Source organism: Carcharhinus amblyrhynchos, chromosome 2, assembly GCF_965287045.1.
Source record: "Carcharhinus amblyrhynchos chromosome 2, sCarAmb.v2.hapA, whole genome shotgun sequence".
Lineage (NCBI taxonomy): Eukaryota > Metazoa > Chordata > Chondrichthyes > Carcharhiniformes > Carcharhinidae > Carcharhinus > Carcharhinus amblyrhynchos.
Genome location: NC_137325.1, coordinates 101,673,839 through 101,689,047, shown reverse-complemented (window position 1 = coordinate 101,689,047; position 15,209 = coordinate 101,673,839).

The following is a 15,209-nucleotide window of genomic DNA, read 5'->3' as shown; positions in this document are numbered from 1 at the left end:
AATGAAGTTTGATAATTTGACAGATCCCTTTGACAGGTGCTTCTGACAGTTTTGACAGCTGATTTTACTGTACCAATGAGCTTGACAGTAATGTGTCTTTGTACTTTTTATACATTTTTATGTATCTTTTTCAAGGAAGCTTGACCTATCTCAAAGCACACCTGTCCTCAGCAAAGGGTACCTTTCCTTCCTCTAAGGTCAAAGGGGCACCTTAACTCCACTAAAGCATCCACCTGGCTATCCAAACAAATCCACCAAGTTCAGACCTGCTCTTATCTGATCTAAATGGGTTTCACAGTCCAAAATCAGCTGAGACAGTTGGGGATGTAAATAGCCAGTTACCTTCATAAAACGCACATATGCAAAACTCTCTCATCTCCACCTTGGCAGAAATCGCAAGTGCCACGCTTGGTGATGGGACTTATGATCTTTGGGTGTTTCTACTATTTTTGCCATGGCAGAGAGGCTTTCCACTGTGACAAAACTTTGGATCTATGAGTCCAAGCATGGATTAGGCCCATATTCCCCTGAGTATGGAGAGAATCGTTGCTTAACAAAAATCTATCAATTTTGACATTTTCAATTGACTTAATCAGCCTCAACAGCTTTGTAGGGAGATTTCCATTACCCTGCTTGCAAAGAAGTACTTTGTGACATCACACCTGATTGGCCTAGCTCTAATTTTAATTATATTCCTCTTCTTCTACATTCCCCCACTACAGAAAATTGTTTCTCCCTGTTTGCCCTATCAAATCCTTTAATAATCTAAAGGTGCTCAATTCGATCACTTATTAGTCTTTTATACTCAAAAGAACACGGGCCTAATCTATGCAGCCCCTGCGACATGCCACTGAATCTTTGCTGTACCATGTCAGACAGATGGAGAAATTGTCAATAATGTACAGCCCAAACTGTTGATGTGCATCAAAATGATGCAGCACTCAAACAAATGCAGACAGTGTAAACCTTCAGGCAACTGGTCATTATTTTATACTGGAAATCTCAATCAAAATTCTTGGTAAAATACTATGGCTAAGGAATTTGCCTATTCGGCATTAAAACCTCTAATACGTGGGGCAGGAAATGCACACTCATTACTAAGACCATAAGACCATAAGATATAGGAGCAGAATTAGGCCATTCAGCCCATCAAGTCTGCTCTGCCATTCAATCATGTCTGATATAATTCTCATTCTCATTCTCCTGCCTTCTCCCCATAACTCTTGATTCCCTTATTGATCAAGTACCTACCTATCTCTGTTGTAAAGACACTCAATGACTTGGCCTCCATAGCGCTCCATGGCAATGAGTTCCAGAGATTCATCACCCTCTGCTAGCTGGAAATGAGCCACCCGTTATGTTGGTAAAATGTAACAAAATAGCCTTATAGTGCTCACACTTAAAATAAGGGGTTTAATGCCCATTTGAGGTCCCCACTACAAGACTGGTTTGCCATGAGGCAGTTGATGGTAGCACCGACTTTTCTGCTGCTTATATGTACTCCTTAGAAGGGCTTTATTCACGCAGGGGGACATAAATGTAGCTGTGGAGAATATTCATGCAGGGGGACATAAATGTGGCTGTGGAGAACACTGGGTTACAGGGTTGTAAACTGGACAGTATTGCAGTTGATAAGGAGGATGTGCTAGATATTCTTGAGGGTTTGAAAATAGATAAGTCCCCTGGGCCGGACGGGATTTACCCTAGGATTCTCTGGGAGGCAAGAGAGGTGATTGCAGAGCCTCTGGCTCTGATCTTCAGGTCGTCGTTGGTCACAGGTATAGTGCCAGAAGATTGGAGGATAGCGAATGTTGTCCCATTGTTTAAGAAGGGGAACAGAGACTTCCCCGGGAATTATAGACCGGTGAGTCTTACTTCTGTTGTGGGCAAGGTTTTGGAAAAAATTATTAGGGATAGGATTTATAGTTATTTAGAGAGTAATGAATTGATTGGAGATAGTCAGCATGGTTTTGTGGAGGGTAGGTCGTGCCTTACTAACCTTATTGAGTTCTTTGAGAAAGTGACCAAAGAGGTGGATGGGGGTAAGGCAGTTGACGTGGTATATATGGACTTTAGTAAGGCGTTTGATAAGGTTCACCATGGAAGGCTTCTGCAGAAAATGCAGATGTATGGGATTGAGGGTGATTTAGGTAATTGGATCAGGAATTGGCTAGCAGATAGGAGACAGAGGGTGGTGGTTGATGGTAAGTATTCGTCATGGAGTTCAGTTACAAGTGGTGTGCCTCAGGGATCTGTTTTGGGGCCACTGCTGTTTGTAATTTTTATAAATGATCTGGATGAGGGTATAGTTGGGTGGATTAGTAAATTTGCTGATGACACCAAAGTTGGAGGTGTGGTAGATAGTGAGGAAGGGTGTCATAGTTTATAGGGAGACTTGGACAAGTTGCAGAGCTGGGCCGAGAGGTGGCGGATGGAGTTTAATGCGGAAAAGTGTGAGGTAATTCACTTTGGCAGGAATAACAGATGTGTAGAGTATAGGGCTAACGGTAGGACTCTGAATAGTGTGGGTGAACAGAGGGATCTAGGTGTATGTGTACATAGATCCCTGAAAGTTGGGAATCAAGTAGATAAGGTTTTAGGAAGGCATACGGTGTCTTGGCGTTTATTGGTAGGGGGATTGAATTTAGGAGCCGCAGCGTCATGTTGCAACTGTACAAAACTCTGGTGCGGCCGCACTTGGAGTATTGTGTGCAGTTCTGGTCTCCACATTGTAGGAAGGATGTGGAGGCTTTGGAGAGGGTGCAGAGGAGGTTTACCAGGATGTTGCCTGGTATGGAGGGGAGGTCCAATGAGGAGCGACTGAGGGATTTGAGGTTGTTTTCGTTAGAAAGAAGGCGGCTAAGAGGGGACCTTATTGAAACATATAAGACGATTAGAGGTTTAGATAGGGTGGACAGTGATAGCCTTTTTCCTCAGACGGAGAAAGCTAGCACGAGGGGGCATAGCTTTAAATTAAGGGGTGGTAGTTATAGGACGGATGTCAGAGGTAGGTTCTTTACCCAGAGGGTGGTGAGGGATTGGAATGCCCTGCCTCCTGCAGTTGTAAATGCGCCTAGTTTGGGGGCGTTTAAGAGATCCGTGGATAGGTTTATGGATGGAAAGGGATTGGTTTAGGTTAGAGGGTCATTGCTTTTTAATTGGTCGGCGCAACATCGTGGGCCGAAGGGCCTGTTCTGCGCTGTAATGTTCTATGTTCCTTTTAGGCCACAATCAATCTGATTTGATTTGATTTGATTTATTATTGTCACATGTATTAACATACAGGGAAAAGTATTGTTTCTTATGTGCTATACAGACAAAGCATACTGTTCATAGAGAAGGAAATGAGAGAGTGCAGAATGTAGTGTTACAGTCATAGCTAGGGTGCAGAGAAAGATCAACTTAATGCAAGGTAAGTCCATTTAAAAGTTTGACAGCAGCAGGAAAGAAACTGTTCTTGTGTCAGTTGGTACGTGATCTCAGACTTTTGTATCTTTTTCCCGACGGAAGAAAGTGGAAGAGAAAAGGTCCTGAACTCGTGGGGTCCTTAATTATGCTGGCTGCTTTGTTGAGACAGCGGAAAGTGTAGACAGAGTCAATGGATGGGAGGTGGCGTGATGGAGTGGGCTACATTGACAACCTTTTGTAGTTCCTTGCGGTCTTGGGCGGAGCAGGAGCCATACCAAGCTGTGATACAACCAGAAAGAATGGTTTCTATGGTGCATCTGTAAAAGTTGGTGAGAAACCTAGTTGACATGCCAAATTTCTCTTCTGAGAAACTAGAAACCTGAATGTGGAGCTAGGGGGAACAGGAGTACTCCTCCCACGCCCACATTAAAAGAATAAAAGTAAAATGCTTCAGATGCTAGAATCTGAAAGAAAAACAGAAAATGTTGGAAAATCTCAGCAGGTCTGACAGCATCCGTGGAGAGATAATAGAGCTAACGTTTTGAGTCTGGATGACCCTTTGTTAGAGCTGTTTTTGTTAACAGAATGCAGGCTGTCAGCATTTCAACTGCAGTCACCTGCCTTTTCCTCATTTACCTGATTGTCTCTATCAACAGTACAAAAAATGATCCCTAAAGATATTTTGTTGGGTGACTTGCCTCTTACTCTCTGCAATTTGCCTGATTTATGGAAATGAGGTCTGGGGTACATTGGACCATTTCATTTTGGCGCAAAATGAGCAAGCCCAAATTTCTAGGCTTATCTTTTTTTATTTCAGGAGCTGGTTGAGTAGATCAGTTACTGCCAATTTGTAAGAGATACATAAAGCCAGGTCTCCTGGTCTCCATATGCTTGGAAACTGATGTATAGAGGAGGACCCCTCAGAAGTCACAATGCAAGAACTCGCATGAATGACCCTCTGACTTTCCTTGACCCTCCCACTCCACTGACACTCGGACCCTTGCACTACTCCAATCCCCCTTGACCCCAACCCTCCAACTCACTCCTGACCCTCCAAATCCCCCCACCTGACTTTACCCACCTTGTCACCTACCACCCTACCCAGCTGGCATCTTACCTACCCAGTCACCCTACTACCCACTGGCTTGCCACATTACTCACCCTACCACACATACCCAACTGATAGCCTACCCATCCTACCATCCTACCCACTTACCTCACTCACATTCATTCACTCATGCTGGAAAGCTACTTATATGTCCCAAAGTGTATCATTGTATCAAGAATCATAGAAGCCCTACAGTGCAGGAAGAGGCCATTCAGCCCATTGAGTCTGCACCGATCACAGTCCCACCCAGGCCCTATCCCTGCATCTCCATATATTTACCCCACTAATTTGTCTAATCTACAGATCCCAGGACACTGTGTGGCAATTTAGCAAGGCTAACCTGCACACCTTTGGACTATGAGCAGAAACCAGAGCACTGGGAGGAAAACCATGCAGAACTGGAGGACACAGATAGTGACCCGAGGCCAGGAATTGAAGCCAGGTCCCTGGCAATGCTATGAACTGTGCTACCGTGCTGCCATGAATGAAGATTTACCAAAATGTAACAGTTAAAAAATGGATAGCTTGGCTTCCTCCAGCAACCCTGTACGGTGTGTAAGGACTCTGAGAACAGATATGCTCCACAATTCTGAAAAGACCCAATGCAGGCATTGAGTCCAGAAATGCAGAATTCCATCTTAGTGAAAAAAATAGGAATGGAGTGGCAATCTGATGGTGATTGTCACTGCTTGGAAGATTAGGCCCTATCAGATCACAGTTTAGAGATCACAAGTGACAATAACTGAATAGGATGCTGTTTAGTCCATAAGAAAACAAAAAATTTTTGGCCATTCTTTAGCAGCCTCACAATCCTACAAAATAAATCCTCCAGCTGATTATATTGAGCTTTGGCATTATTGGTGAGAGAATAGAATCATGGAATCAGAGAAACCCTACAGTGCAGAAGAAGACCATTCGGCCCATTGAGTCTGCACTGACAACTATCCCACTTTGGCCCTACCTCCCCCCACCCCACAAATTTACCTTGCTAATCCCTCTAATCTACACATGCCTGGAGATGAAGGGGCAATGTAGTCTGGCCAATGCACCTAACCCGCACATCTTTGGACTGGGGACATGATGCGATTGAATGTTGCGGAGCTGGTCAAAGGGCTTTTGGTTCAAATCTTCGGCTATTCATCCTTCGGAGCTGAGAAAAATAAATGCTGCATCTTTGGACATTAGCGAAGGGAGCAAGAGAAAGCAGGACACTCACTATTGCAACTTACCTCTCGCCAGTCAAAAGAGCAGCATTTGGAATAACGTTGTGGCATTTTTGCTGTCTTCATTTCAATAGGCAATAGAAGTAGAGTTCAGCACCACCTCATGATACCATCTGGTGGAATTGCAGGGATACATTTTTTTCCTCAATACTGAAGCGTCGTAACACTACTCCTATGATTTAAGATAAAAAGAGGTAGTGCTGATGGCAGTGTTGATAGTAATCTTATGGGAAAAACAGGAGGAGAAACCTTTTAATTCTGTGATATTATTGCTCCTAAAGTGCCTTATTCCAACTGTTGAGTGTCCATCAGTAGAATTGATGTTTGTAAACATAATTAACAGCTCCTTTTGAAAATAAAACCTAAACAGTCAAACAAATCTTCTGGAAAGTGTAAAGATTGAAAGAGGAACACACAAATGAATTCTGAATACTCGCCTTCCCCTACACTGAACTTGCCAAATTAACCAAAATGCCTGTTATTCGTTCAAATTTATTATTATTTTTTGGCCGTTGATGCTCCTGTTCAATGTTTTTTTTCACATCTTAAACAGACCCGTTTAATTCTGCATGAAATCCTATCTAAAACTTGCAGTGTGCATCTTTTCTTTCCAGTGTTCAGCTCTTTTCACCCTGGTGTAAGATATCACTGTGGTTTCCCCTCTTCTTGATAACTAGATCGTGTCCTTAAAATTGGCAGCAGGACATGGTGAAATTCTTATTTTGACAAAAATGAGAAAATATCTATTTCAATTGTCACAAAAATCAAATTTTCAATGTTCCATAGCGCTGCTTTCCCTGATTTGTTTGGTCAGTTGTATGACTTATGGAAAAAAGCTACCATTCTCATGTTTTGTTTGTATGAGATTGTGACAAAATGAAACTGTCTTTGTCTATAATATACATAACCCATAATATATCATGATATTAGCCTCTTTCTAGTCATCAAGGTAAATATGGTGTTAAAAATCAGATTGTGCAACATAAAATAATTCAATTTATTTTGATAGGATAAGGGAGATTTGGAAATCTCTAGCCTGGTGGATATGACATTATTTGCAGTCATATCAAGTAAATGATTGGAAATGACTAATTTCCTCATTCCTCTCATCACCATGGCTGTCACAATTTTGCCTGAGTCTTTGGAGTGGCACAGCACTTAGCTCTGTTGCCTTACAGAGCCAGGGACCTGGGTTTCATTCCAGCCTCAGGTGTCTGTAGAGTTTACACATTCTCCCCATGTCTGCATGGGTTTCCTCTGGGTACACTGGTTTCCTCCCACAGTCCCAAGATGTGTGGGTTAGGCTGACTGGCCTTGATAAATTGCCTCTTAGTATCAGGGGCATTAGGACTTTAAATATGTGGTATTACATGGATGGGACCTGGGGTGGGATTATTGTCGGTGCAGGCCTGATGGACCAAATGGCCTCCTTATGCACTGTAGATTCTATCCATGAAAATAGGTGACCCAAGCAGACACCTGAAGCAAGTGCATTGATAATGTAGGTATTTAAATCAGTGCACTGACACAGTGGTTAGTGCTGCTGCCTCACAGCGCCAGGAACCCAGGTTCAATTCTAGCCTTGGATGACTATGTGGAATTCGCACATTCTCCCTGTGCCTGAGTGGGTTTCCTCTGGGTGCTCTGGTTTCCTCCCACACTTCAAGATATGTAAGTTCAGTGGAATAGCTATGCAAAATTTACAGGATAACTTCCTCCTCTGCTGTAATGCAAGCAGAAATATCGGCCATTAGTTAACATGCCTGGGTCTGCAAGTGCGCTGATGGCCACCACTTCCATGCTGGAAACAATGCGCTCTGAGGTCTGTGAATTGTCTTGTACCAAGTTGGAGTTGGCTCCCCCATGTTTCTTTGACTGCAAAGTTCCTTTGGCAGGCTTGTAAATGCACCAAATATTTCATTGTGCAGAGTCATCTGCCTTCTTTGTTGGAAGCCTCATCAAAGTCCCATGTGTGGTTGCACCCTGCATTGAAGTGATGCCTGTAGTATCCTTATCCCCTGTCCTGGTTGCAGGCCATTCATTCTTGGTGTCTCACTATGTGCAGACCCCGCCTCTAAGCCATAAAGTAACAGAATGCCAGTATCTGATTAGTAGCTGCAAATATGAGAGTGACATGTGCTGACATTTCTGGTTCACTACTGTGTTTCAGCTTTTCCAGTTCTTGCTCCTCTCGAATTACCTGGTCACTTTACAGTCCTTGTGTATCTGAAAGGAAAAAGACACAAAGATAGGAACGTGGTGAGAGGAATGGAGGAAAGGAAGACTTTATGGTTAGCACTGCTGTCTCACAGTGTCAGGGGCCCGGGTTCAATTCCCAGCTTGGGTCACTGTCTGTGTGGAGTTTGAACATTCTCCCCATGTCAGCATGGATTTCCTCCAGGTCGCTCCGGTTTCTTCTCACAGCCCAAAGATGTATGGTTAGATTGATTGGCTATGCTAAATTGCCAATATGTGGGATAATAGGAATAATGTCTGGGTGGGATTGTTTTCAGTACAGGCTCGATGGGTTGAATGGCCTCTTTCTGCTTCTGTAGAGATTCTGTTCTTAAGATATGTATGCTTTCATCATCTACAGCTTGTGTATCAGAAGAGATTAAAAGATGAGGGAGAAGTGGGATGGAAGAAGGGCATATTAGATTTGAGAATACTGTCAATTTGTTTCTGTCCTCTTGCTGGCCATGGCCTTAGCTGATGTGCACTCCAGTAATGGTGAACAGTGTTTACTCCATCAGGGTAAAGGCATACATCCTTTCTTGCTCCTTGTCAATTAGACCAAGCTGCCCCTGATTGTGTACTTATGCTGCCTCCAGTTACCTCGTCCTGCAGGAGAGGGAAACATTCCAGTGACTATGATACAATGTATTTTCGTGATGTGGCCATCATAGTTGAATTGCTAGCAGTGTGCATAGGCTATGAGATGTAAGTGTGAGGCTTAGGCTTACAGCAGTGCAAAACATGTGAGGGTGAGATGGAGCATTCAATATGAAGCACGAATTGTGATTGATGGAGGTTTTTGGTAGTGAGTATAGGAGTTGTGGTGCATTGGGCAATGTGAGTCCAGTGGTGTAGTTGATGGGATATGGCATTTGAAGGTGAATTAACCATTCATGTCAAATCATTGAACTTCTTGCAGCACTGCGTTCAGGTCATTGGAACTAATCTTCAGGCATTGCCCACCCTGGCTGTCTGCTCCCACTGCTTTTGTACAGTTTGTAGTGCTTCCTGGCCCACTGTGTATAGAAGGCCACTGTACTTCTGTCCATTACCAGCACCAGGCCACGCAGAGCAACGTCAGACTATATAGGGACATGTTCTCAGCCCTGTTGCAGCGATTTCAGTATTTTTCTTGCTCACACTTGTTATGTATATCCCTGTGGACTAAGGGGCGTAAAGTATCATGAGGTAGACTTGACAACTTCAATACTGGGAGCTGTTTTTTGAAGGGGTGGCACTGTGGCACCATTAGCACTGCTGCCTCACCGCGCCAGGGACCCGGGTTTGATTCCCAGCTTGGGTCACTGTCTGTGTGGAGTTTGCATGTTGTTGCACGGGTTTCCTCCAGGTGTTCCGGTTTCCTCCCACAGTCTGAAAGACATGCTGGTTAGATACATTTACCTGAACAGGCGTCGGAGTGTGGTGACAAGGGGAACTTCACAGTAACTTCATTACGATGTAAGCCTTATGTGTGACTAATAAATAAACTTTACTTTTACTTTATTCACAGTCAGGTCTAAGACTGCCCAACAGGGTCCCACATGGATGGAGCTAATAGCCTGAGGGTCACTTGCCCCATACTCTTAAAGGGTCAGTGTGCATCCCAAACCTCAACACACTATATATATAAAACACCATAACACTCTCAACCAAATCCAGCAGCTGCTCATGCCATGATTGCACCCCCTCTTTAAAAGGTGCAGGCTAGATTGACGTTCAGGCTTTGCATTGACTTGGGCTGCTTGCTGAGGCTTGCAGCCACACAGCAACATGTTGAGCTATGGCTGTGAGCTGCTATCGTGTAAGTCAGCCAGCAGCACGAAGTTTGGCATCAGAAGCATGAATTATTATACTTTGCAGTGCCAATACCCATTTTCAGAACCTGGCTAATGTCTCAGCCTGTATTCCTGTCCAGGCATCCAATGAAGACCCAAACTATTCAATAAAATGCAAGCATTTTGTGTATTCACAACTTTGGTGTCCTGTTTGGTTCCCAGCTGAGCTTCCAACTCCGTATTATCTTCATTAAAATGACTGCCTACTTCCACCTCCGTAACATTGCCTGTCTCCATCCTACATTAGCCCATCTGTCATTGGAACCTTAATCCAGGCCTTTGTCACCTTTTGACCGAACTGATTACAATGCTCTCTGGCTGGCCGCCCATTGTCTAACCTCCATAAATTTCAACTGTCCAATCGCTGCTGCTCATGTATGTTACCCATAGTGGTATGTATTCCCTGGGTACAATGCCTCAAATTTAAAATTCTGGTCCTCGAGTTTAAATCCCTTCACACTCTTGCTCATCTCTATCTCTATATAACCCTTTTACTTTGGTCTTTTGCACAATTTTACTCCATTTGCCCTACCATTAGTGAGCCATCCACTGTCTAGGTCTAAAGCTTTAGAATTGCCTCCCAAGCCCCTCTTTTTCTCCACCTCCATAAGATGCACTTAAAGCCCACTTCTTTGACCAAGCTTTTGGCCACCCTTTCGCATAGCCTATCATCTTTGGCTGAATTCTTCTGACTATGTCTTAGCAAACATTCTGGGTTATTTTCTCTGTTTAAGGTGCTTTAGAAATTGATGCTGCTTGTTTGTATCTATGTTTTATTGGGAGGTGTTTCTTGAACTCGAGGTGCGGACAGGAATATTACTGAGTAGTGGGCAGGACACAGAGATCCAGGCAGAAAACCCTGAAAAGTGTGAAGTCCTAATTTAAGTGCATGTCTTTTGACCCTAACAGCGTCCCTGGCCTGAAGTCCCTGGCTAACAAGCATGGCTTCCAAATTGAGTGTGGAGGACATTGAAATAGTCCACAGAATTTGTTAGGTTCAATTCAGACCATGAGTTGGTTACAGTGTGCTCTTTCTACAGGGGAAGGGTGTTGCTCTGATTGATTGCACAGGGAGGAGCTTGGGGAACCAAGTTCCTCATTTTCTAGTCAATAAGTCATTTACCTTTGCCCCAAAGTTGTCCTTGTCTTCAGTCAACTACTGGATGTCTGGGAGACTTGGAAATTTAGCCGGTCATTGTTAAGTCTGCAAAGCAGGTTAATTTAGTCTTCCAGCCTTATTAAAATATTTAACAAAGAACAAAGAATAGTACAGCACAGGAACAGGCCCTTCGGTCCTCCAAGCCTGCGCCGCTCATGCGCCCAACTAGACCATGCGTTTGTATCCCTCTATTCCCAGTCTGTTCATGTGGCTATCTAGATAAGTCTTAAACGACCCCAGCGTGTCCACCTCAACCACCTTGCTTGGCAGCACATTCCAGGCCCCCACCACCCTCTATGTAAAATATGTCCCCCTAACACCTGTGTTGAACCTTGTCCCCTTAACCTTGAACTTGTGACCCCTTGTGTTTGTCACCTCCGACTTGGGTAAAAGCTTTCCACTGTTCACCCTATCTATGCCCTTCACAATTTTATACCCCTCTATTAGGTCACCCCTCATCCTCCGTCTTTCCAGGGAAAACAACTCAGTTTGCCCAATCTCTCCTCATGGCTAAGACCCTCTGTACCAGGCAACATCCTGGTAAACCTCTTCTGTACTGTCTCCAAAGCCTCCACATCCTTAAGTTATCAACCTGCCTCCTGCAAGCAGGTTGGCTGCTTAACCCTTGACCCACCTCTGTTAAACCCATAAATGGATGGATGGAGATTGATGGCTATCGGGTTTCAGAATTTGATTTTTTACTGCAGACCTGACTGCAGTCCACCTGTTTTTGGATATTAAAATTCACACTATGTTGTTTAGTACGGTCATTTTTTTGGAAAGTATTTCTCGAACAACCTGGTTAAAATCTATTAGACTATTTGTGCTTTCATAGAGATATACAAACAAGCAACTCTGCAGCCAGTCAGCAAGAAACAATAGAATATTCCAGAAATGTTTGTACCTACAATAAACATACTGCATATCTTTGCTTCTGGTCATTTATTGTTTAGTCAGTCCATTTGCCAGTTTATTGTCCAAGCAATAGTCTAGTGAAGCGTCTATTTTACCTGATTGCAAAGCTGAGGAAGATTCTAAAACTTTCTAAAATTTAGGGCATAGGCAAATGACTGCCAAAAGTGTAGTAATGGAAATCAGGATTCACAAGAGGCAAGATTGGAGGAACAAACATATCTCACATTATTCATACAATCACAGAATCACACAATGCAGAAGAGACCCTTTGGCCCATCAAGTCTGCACTGACACATGAGAAATACCTGACTTATTTACCTAATCTCATTTACCAGCACTTGGCCCATCGCCTTGAATGTTATGACGTGCCAAATGCTCACTTAGGAACTTTTTATAGGATGTGAGGTAAGCCGTCTCCACCATTCTCCCAGGCAGCGCATTCCAGACCGTCACCTCCCTCTAGGTAAAAAAGTTTTTCCTCACATCCTTCCTAAAACTCCCCTCATCTTGAACTTTTGGCCCCTCATGACTGACCCTTCAACTAAGGGGAAGAGCTGCTCTCTATCCACCCTCTCCACACCCCTCATACACATTGATCAGGTTGCCCCCCAGTCCTTTCTGGTCCAACAAAAGCAACCCAAGTCTATCCAACCGCTCTCATAACTTAAATATTCCCAGGCAACATCCCGGTGAATCTCCTCTGCACTCTCTTCAGTACAATCACATCCTTCCTACACAGTACTCCAGTAGTAGCCTTACCAAAGTTCTATACAATCCCAACATGACCTCCCTGCTTTGTTACCTATGCCTCAGTTGATAAAGGTTAGTGCCCCACATGCCTTTTTTGCCACTCACTAACATGCCCTTCTGCCTTCAAAGTTTAATCTTTATTTATTAATGTCACAAATGGACTTACATTAACACCTTGCCTTTAGAGATCTATGGACAAACACAACAGTGTCCCTTTGTTTCACAGAACTTTCTAGTGTCATGTCATTCATTGAATACTTCCTTGTCAAGTTACTCCTTCCAAAGTTTATCACCTCTCAGTTTTCAGAATTAAATTCCATCTGCCACTTATCTGCCCATTTGGCCATCCCATCTATATCTTCCTGTAGCCCAAGGCATTCAAACTCACTGTTAATCACCTAGTCAATCTTTGTGTCATCCGCAAACTTATTAATTCTACCCCAGTTATCTATGTTCTTTATATAAATGATGAATAACAGGGGACCCTGTGATATGCCACTAGACAAAGGCTTCCAGTCACTAAAGCAGGCTTCTGTCATCAACCTCTAACACCCACAAATAAGGCAATTTTGAATCCACATTATCAAATTATCTGTATCCCATGTGAATTTGCCTTCTTTATAAGTCCCCACTGTGGGAACTTGTCAAAGGCTTTGTTGAAATCCATATAGATTATATCAACTGCACTAACCTCATCTACATACCTGGTTACTTCCTCAAAAAAACAATTAAATTTATTAGGCATGGCCTCCCTCTGAAAAAGCCATGCTGACTACCCCTGATCAAGCTTTGCCTCTCCAAGCGGAGATAAATTCACTCTCTCAGAATTTTCTTCAATAATTTCCCTACCACTAACGTGAGATCCACTGGCCTGTAGTTCCCTGGCTTATCTCTATAACCCTTCATAAATAGTAGAACTATGTTAGCTGTTCTCCAGTCCTCTGGCACTTCCTTCACAGCCAGAGAGGAATTAAAAGTTTGGTTCAGAGCCCCTGCTATCTCCTCCTTTGACTCTCACAACAGCCTGGGACACAATTCACCCAGACTTGGAGATTTGTTCACTTTTAAGCCTGCCAACACCTCCAATACTTTGCCACTCCCTATGTCAATTTGTTCAAGAACCTTGCAGTCTCTCTCCCTGAATTGCATACCTTCATCCTCATTCTCTAGGGTAAAGACGAATGTGAAGTATTCATTCAGCCCTCTACAAATATCCTTTGGCTCCATCCATAGATTGCCCCCTTGGTCCCTAATGGGCCCTACTCTTTCCCTGGTTATCCGCTTCCCATTGATATACTTTTGAATAGCTTGGGATATTCCCTACTTTTGTCAGCCAAATCTTTCTCATATCCCCTCTTTTCTCCCCTAATTGTTTTATTAAGCTCCACTCTGCACTTTCTATAGTCCACTAACGCCTCTACTGATTTGCTTCCCTTGCACCCTCTAAAAGCTATTCTTTTCTATCTCATTGTATCTTGAATATCTCTGGTCATCTCTGGTTCTCTGGGTTATTTACTCCTTCCTATCCACCCTAGAGGGAACATGTTGGACCCGAACCCTTCCCATTTCCTTTTTGAATGCCCTCACTGCTCTTCTGTAGCTTTACCCACAAGTAGCTGTTCCTACTCTACCTCGGCCAAATCCTGCCTTAATTTACTAAAATCTGCTCTCCCACAATCCAAAATGTTTTTTTGTAACTTATCTATTTCCTTGCCCTTAACAAGCTTAAATTTACCACATTGTGATCACTATCACTAAAATGCTCTCCACTACCACCTCAACTACCTGTCCAGCTTCATTCCCCAGAATTAAGTCCAGTACAGTGTCGACATTTGTTGGACCCTCTACACATTGATGTAAAAAGCTCTCTGTATACATTTCAAAAAATCCACTTCATCCAAGCCCTTAACATTATGCCTATCCCAATTAATGTTGGGAAAGTTGAAATTACCTGACATAATTATCCTACTGTTATTGTTTTTACACACCTCCACAAATTAAGCACGTATTTACTCCTCAATTTTCTGCTAACTATTTGGGGGTCTATAATGAACACCTAGAAGTGTGGCTGCCCTTTTTTATTCCTGATCACTACCCACAAAGCTTCATTCAATGTCCCCTCCAAGATATCATCACTCCGTACTGCAGCACCTGACTCCTTAACTAATAATGCAATGCCTCTTCATCTTTTAACCCTCCTCTGTCTCACCTGAAGATTCTATGTCCTGTAATGTTGAGTTGCCAATCCCACCCCCTCCCCCCCTCAACCATATCTCTGTGATGACGACTAAATCACAATTCCACAATCTTTGCCCTTGACTCATCTATTTTACCTGTAATACCCCTGGCAGTAAAGTAGAGGCCATCCAGCCTGGCCTTACTCTCGTGAAATGTAATACAGCTGTATGCCTTCTAACTTTATTGTTTTACTGTATTATGCTGTGAACCTATTTGGCTAACGGTTTGTGTCCCCTTCCCTCACTGAATTAGTTTATCTCCTCCCAACAGCACTAGCAAACCCAACCCACAAGGATGTTAGTCCTGCTCTGGTTCAAGTGTAGACTGTCCAGTTTGTA